Source organism: Oncorhynchus keta, unplaced genomic scaffold (assembly GCF_023373465.1).
Source record: "Oncorhynchus keta strain PuntledgeMale-10-30-2019 unplaced genomic scaffold, Oket_V2 Un_contig_14009_pilon_pilon, whole genome shotgun sequence".
In the NCBI taxonomy this organism is placed as follows: Eukaryota; Metazoa; Chordata; class Actinopteri; order Salmoniformes; family Salmonidae; genus Oncorhynchus; species Oncorhynchus keta.
Genome location: NW_026278491.1, coordinates 1 through 6,981, shown reverse-complemented (window position 1 = coordinate 6,981; position 6,981 = coordinate 1). Strand labels below are relative to the sequence as shown.

The window sequence follows — 6,981 nt, the reverse complement described above, 5'->3', positions numbered from 1 at the left end:
TCTGTCTCTGTATTACCCGTCTGTCTCTCTTCTGCCTGTCTTCTGTATTACTCTGTCTGTCTCTGTATTACCTGTCTGTCTCTCTTCTACCTGTCTCTGTATTATAAGTCTGTCTCTCTTCTACCTGTCTCTGTTCTACCTGTCTGTCTCTGTATTTTCCGTCTGTCTCATTACCTGTCTGTCTCTCTTCTACCTGTCTCTGTATTACCCGTCTGTCTCTGTATTATGTCAGTCTCTGTATTATAGTCTGTCTCTCTTCTGCTGTATTACCCGTCTGTCTCTGTATTACCTGTCTGTCTCTCTTCTACCTGTCTCTGTTCTACCTGTCTTGTCTGCTAGTACCTGTCTGTCTCTCTTCTACCTGTCTCTGTATTACCCGTCTGTCTCTCTTCTACCTGTCTCTGTATTACCCGTCTGTCTCTCTTCTACCTGTCTCTGTATTACCTGTCTGTCTCTCTTCTACCTGTCTCTGTATTACCTGTCTGTCTCTGTATTACCTGTCTGTCTCTCTTCTACCTGTCTCTCTTCTACCTGTCTCTGTATTACCCGTCTGTCTCTCTTCTACCTGTCTCTGTATTACCTGTCTGTCTCTGTATTACCTGTCTGTCTCTGTATTACCTGTCTGTCTCTGTATTACCCGTCTGTCTCTCTACTACCCGTCTGTCTCTGTATTACACCTCTCGTCTGTCTCTTCTACTCTGTGTCATTATCACCCTCAAACTCTCCAATCCTCTATAGGCACAAGCTATCCGAGAGCGGATTGGCTACTCAACAACATCAAGAATGACACCTATCTGAATAGCAGTATAGAAATGTAGTGTTGAAGATCATAATGCATTTCATCAGTGGATGTGATACAGTGGACACAGGTTCAAACTATCATATTTGCCATTGACAGCGATGTGTTTGTGTGTTGGTGTTAGTTGAGCTACAGTGCAGAGGGTACTTTCAGAACATCCTTCAGAACCTGAACTACGTACAGAAGAAACGTCTGAGAAAGCTACGGGTCAAAGTCAACAAAGAAGTAGATCCTCCCTTTCAAAACCCATTGTCAGCACTGGCTAAAATAGCAGCCAGGCGCTAGGATTAGAGTAGTTATTAACTTCTGTTTGAAAATTCATGGAAGAGTTCATAATTAATGTGAAACATCTTCCCATCACCAGATGGGTAGCGAGACAGCCATTGTCAATGCTTTCTGCTCTTCAAGCAAAAACCAAATAGGTAACGGTCCTCTCTCCCGTCACCTCTGCTGTCATCTCCCGTCACCTCTGCTGTCATCTCCCGTCACCTCTGTCATCTCCCGTCACCTCTGTCATCTCCCGTCCCTCTGTCATCTCCCGTCACACTCTGTCATCTCCCGTCACCTCTACTGTCATCTCCCGTCCACCCCTGTCATCTCCCGTCATCTCTGCTCAGCTCCCGTCCACCTCTACTGTCATCTCCTGTCACCTCTGTCATCTCCCGTCACCTCTACTGTCATCTCCCGTCACCTCTACTGTCAGCTCCGTCACCTCTGCTGTCATCTCCGTCCTCTGTCATCTCCCGTCACCTCTGTCATCTCCACGTCACCTCTGTCATCTCCCGTCACCTCTGTCATCTCCGTGCCTCTACTGTCATCTCCGTCACCTCTACTGTCATCTCCCGTCACTCTACTGTCATCTCCCGTCACCTCTGTCATCTCCCGTCACCTCTGTCATCTCCCGTCACCTCTGTCATCTCCCGTCACCTCTACTGTCATCTCCCGTCACCTCTACTGTCATCTCCCGTCACCTCTACTGTCATCTCCCGTCACCTCTGTCATCTCCCGTCATCTCTACTGTCATCTCCCGTCACCTCTACTGTCATCTCCTGTCACCTCTGTCATCTCCCGTCACCTCTACTGTCATCTCCCGTCACCTCTACTGTCATCTCCCGTCACCTCTACTGTCATCTCCCGTCACCTCTACTGTCATCTCCCGTCACCTCTGTCATCTCCCGTCACCTCTGTCATCTCCCGTCACCTACTGTCATCTCCCGTCACCTCTACTGTCATCTCCCGTCACCTCTACTGTCATCTCCCGTCACCTCTGTCATCTCCCGTCACCTCTGTCATCTCCAAATCATCTCTCTGTCATCTCCCGTCACCTCTACTGTCATCTCCCGTCACCTCTACTGTCATCTCTCCGTCATCTCTACTGTCATCTCCCGTCACCTCTGTCATCTCCAAATCATCTCCCGTCCACCTCTGTCATCTCCCGTCACCTCTGTCATCTCCCGTCACCTCTGTCATCTCCGTCATCTCCGTCACCTCTATCGTCTCCCTCACCTCTGTCATCTCCCCGTCACCTCTGTCATCTCCCGTCACCTCTACTGTCATCTCCGTCACCTCTGTCATCTCCCGTCACCTCTACTGTCATCTCCGTCACCTCTGTCATCTCCCGTCATCTCTGTCTCTCCCGTCACCTCTGTCATCTCCCGTCACCTCTACTGTCATCTCCCGTCACCTCTGTCATCTCCCCGTCATCTCTGTCATCTCCTTCACCTCTGTCATCTCCCTTCACCTCTGTCATCTCCCTTCACCTCTGTCATCTCCCGTCATCTCCGTTACCTCTGTCATCTCCCTTCACCTCTGTCATCTCCCGTCACCTCTGTCATCTCCCGTCACCTCTGTCATCTCCCCTTCACCCTCTCTGTCATCTCCGTCACCTCTACTGTCATCTCCCGTCACCTCTGTGTCATCTCCCGTCACCTCTGTCATCTCCGTCACCTCTGTCATCTCCGTCATCTCTGTCATCTCCTTCACCCTCTGTCATCTCCTTCACCTCTGTCATCTCCCTTCACCTCTGTCATCTCCCGCCACCTCTGTCATCTCCCATCATCCGTTACCTCTGTCATCTCCCGTCACTCTCTGTCATCTCCGTCACCTCTGTCATCTCCGTCACCTCTGTCATCTCCGTCCACCTGTACTGTCATCTCCTGTCACTCTACTGTCATCTCCCAGTCACCTCTGTCATCTCCGTCACCTCTGTCATCTCCTTCACCTCTGCTGTCATCTCCGTCACTCTACTGTCATCTCCCGTCACCTCTACTGTCATCTCCCGTCACCTCTACTGTCATCTCCCGTCACCTCTACTGTCATCTCCCGTCACCTCTGTCATCTCCCGTCACCTCTGCCGTCTCCGTCACCTCTGTCATCTCCCGTCACACTCTATCATCTCCTTCACTCTCTCATCTCCCGTCACTTCTGTCATCTCCCGTCACCTCTGTGGAGTCTCCCGTCACCTCTGTCATCTCCCGTCACCTCTGTCATCTCCCGTCACCTCTGTCATCTCCCGTCACCTCTGTCATCTCCCGTCATCTCCCGTCACCTCTGTCATCTCCCGTCACCTCTGTCATCTCCCGTCACCTCTGTCATCTCCCACCTCTGTCATCTCCGTCATCTCCGTCACCTCCCGTCATCTCCCGTCACTCTGTCATCTCCGTCACCTCTCATCTCCCGTCACCTCTGTCATCTCCCATCACCTCTGTCATCTCCCGTCACCTCTGTCATCTCCCGTCATCTCCCGTCACCTCTGTCATCTCCGTCACCTCTGTCATCTCCCGTCACCTCTGTCATCTCCCGTCATCTCCCGTCACCTCCCGTCATCTCCGTCACCTCCCGTCATCTCCCGTCACCTCTGTCATCTCCGTCACCTCTGTCATCTCCCGTCATCTCTGTCATCTCCCGTCATCTCTGTCATCTCCGTCATCTCTGTCATCTCCCGTCATCTCTGTCATCTCCGTCACCTCTGTCATCTCCGTCACCTCTGTCATCTCCGTCACCTCTGTCATCTCCCGTCACCTCTGTCATCTCCGCCTCTACTGTCATCTCCCGTCGCCTCTACTGTCATCTCCCGTCGCCTCTGCTGTCGTCTCCGTCTCTGCTGTCTCTTCCACTCCTCCCGTCACCTCTACCATCTCCTCCGTCGCCTCTACTGTCTCCTCCATCACTTCTGTCACATCACTTCTACCGTCTCCTCCCGTCACCTCTACCGTCTCCTCCAGTCACCTCTACCGTCTCCTCTACCAGTCTCTTCCCGTCGCCTCTACTGTCTCCTCTGCCGTCTCTTCCCGTCGCCTCTACTGTCTCACTCCCGTCGCCTCTACTGTCTCCTCCCATCACTTCTGTCACATCACCTCTGCACTGTCTCCTCCCCGTCACCTCTGCAGGTCTCCTCCTGTCTCCTCTGCAGGTCTCCTCCCGTCGCCTCTACTGTCTCCTCTACTGTCTCCTCCCGTCGCCTCTACTGTCTCCTCCCATCACTTCTGTCACATCACCTCTACTGTCTCCTCCCGTCGCCTCTACCGTCTTCTCCCGTCGCCTCTACCGTCATCTCCCGTCGCCTCTACCGTCATCTCCCGTCACCTCTACCGTCATCTCCCGTCGCCTCTACCGTCATCTCCCGTCGCCTCTACCGTCATCTCCCGTCGCCTCTGTCATGTCCCGTCGCCTCTGTCATCTCCGTCATCTCAAGTCATCTCCGTCTCCTCTGTCATGTCTTGTCGCCTCTGTCATCTCCCGTCACCTCTGTCATCTCCCGTCATCTCCCGTCACCTTCTGTCATCTCCGTCATCTGTCATCTCCTGTCACTCTGTCATCTCTCCGTCCTTCTGTCATCTCCCGTCACCTCTGTCATCTCCCGTCACCTCTGTCATCTCCGTCCTCTGTCATCTCCCGTCACCTCTGTCATCTCCCGTCACCTCTACTGTCATCTCCCGTCACCTCTGTCATCTCCGTCACCTCTGTCATCTCCCGTCACCTCTGTCATCTCCCGTCACCTCTGTCATCTCCCGTCACCTCTGTCATCTCCCGTCACCTCTACTGTCATCTCCCGTCACCTCTACTGTCATCTCCCGTCATCTCCCGTCACCTCTGTCATCTCCCGTCACCTCTGTCATCTCCCGTCACCTCTGTCATCTCCCGTCACCTCTACTGTCATCTCCCGTCACCTCTGTCATCTCCCGTCACCTCTACTGTCATCTCCCGTCACCTCTGTCATCTCCCGTCACCTCTGTCATCTCCCGTCACCTCTGTCATCTCCCGTCACCTCTACTGTCATCTCCCGTCACACTCTAGTGATCTGTCTCCCGTCACCTCTCTGTCATCTCCGTCACCTCTGTCATCTCCGTCCACCTCTGTCATCTCCCGTCACCTCTGTCATCTCCGTCATCTCCGTCACCTCTGTCGTCTCCCGTCACCTCTGTCATCTCCCCATCACCTCTGTCATCTCCCGTCACCTCTCATCATCTCCGTCACTTCTGTCATCTCCCGTCACCTCTGTCTCTCCCGTCACCTCTGTCATCTCCCGTCACCTCTACTGTCATCTCCCATCACCTCTGTCATCTCCCGTCATCTGTCATCTCCCGTCACTCTCTGTCATCTCCATCACCTCTGTCATCTCCGTCACCTCTGTCATCTCCCGTCATCTCCGTCACCTCTGTCGTCTCCCGTCACCTCTGTCATCTCCCGTACTCTCTGTCATCTCCCGTCACCTCTGTCATCTCCCGCCACTTCTGTCACCTCCAGGTCACCTCTGTCATCTCCCGTCACCTCTGTCATCTCCGTCACCTCTACTGTCATCTCCAGTCACCTCTACTGTCATCTCCCGTCCCACCTCTCTGTCATCTCCCCGTCACCTCTGTCATCTCCATCACCTCTGTCATCTCCGTCACCTCTGTCATCTCCCGTCACCTCTGTCATCTCCCGTCACCTCTGTCATCTCCCGTCACCTCTACTGTCATCTCCCGTCGCCTCTACTGTCATCTCCCGTCGCCTCTACTGTCATCTCCCGTCGCCTCTACTGTCATCTCCCGTCGCCTCTACTGTCATCTCCCGTCGCCTCTACTGTCATCTCCCGTCACCTCTACTGTCTCTTCCCGCCTCCTCCCGTCACCTCTACCGTCTCCTCCCGTCGCCTCTACTGTCTCCTCCCATCACTTCTGTCACATCACCTCTACCGTCTCCTCCCGTCACCTCTACCGTCTCCTCCCGTCTCCTCTACCGTCTCTTCCCGTCGCCTCTACTGTCTCCTCTACTGTCTCCTCCCGTCGCCTCTACTGTCTCCTCCCATCACTTCTGTCACATCACCTCTACTGTCTCCTCCTGTCTCCTCTACCGTCTCCTCCCGTCGCCTCTACTGTCTCCTCTACTGTCTCCTCCCGTCGCCTCTACTGTCTCCTCCCATCACTTCTGTCACATCACCTCTACTGTCTCCTCCCGTCGCCTCTACCGTCTCCTCCCGTCGCCTCTACCGTCTCCTCCCATCACTTCTGTCACGTCGCCTCTACCGTCATCTCCCGTCGCCTCTACCGTCATCTCCCGTCACCTCTACTGTCATCTCCCGTCGCCTCTACCGTCATCTCCCGTCGCCTCTGTCATCTCCCGTCGACCTCTGCGTCATCTCCGTCGCCTCTGTCATCTCCCGTCAGCCTCTGCAAGTCGTCTCTCGTCACCTCTATCGTCGTCCCGGTGGAACACTCTACCGAGTCATCTCCCGTCGCCTCTGCCAGTCATCTCCATCGTCGCCTCTACCACAGTCATCTCCCGTCGCCTCTGTCATCTCCCGTCGCCTCTGTCATCTCCACGTCGCCTCTGTCATCTCCCGTCCACCTCTGTCATCTCCCGTCCACCTCTGTCATCTCCGTCACTCTGTCATCTCCCGTCGCCTCTACCGATCATCTCCGATCGCCTCTACTGTCATCTCCAGTGCGCCTCTGCACGTCGTCTCCCGTCGCCTCTACCGTCGTCTCCGATCCTACCTGCCATCATCTCCGTTGCCTCTGTCTATCTCCACGTCGCCTCTGTCGTCTCCCGTGCGCCTCTGTCATCTCCCGTCACCTCTGTCATCTCCAGTCACCTCTGTCATCTCCCGTCGCCTCTACTGTCTCCTCCCGTCGCCTCTACTCTCTCCTCCATCACTTCTGTCCACATCACCTCTACTGTCTCCTCTACTGTCATCTCCC

The 6,981-nt window shown here is 54.5% G+C and overlaps 1 long non-coding RNA gene across 1 annotated transcript; it reads right to left on the bottom strand.

Annotated features, from left to right (window-relative positions):
- Window positions 1-1,658: 1,658 nt before the first annotated feature.
- Window positions 1,659-6,116, bottom strand: LOC127918319 (uncharacterized). Its single transcript, XR_008099767.1, has 5 exons — window positions 5,730-6,116; window positions 4,760-4,835; window positions 3,521-3,549; window positions 3,319-3,385; window positions 1,659-1,962 (listed from the first exon to the last, which is right to left on the bottom strand). It is a non-coding gene; the product is annotated as an uncharacterized LOC127918319 (long non-coding RNA).
- Window positions 6,117-6,981: the final 865 nt, after the last annotated feature.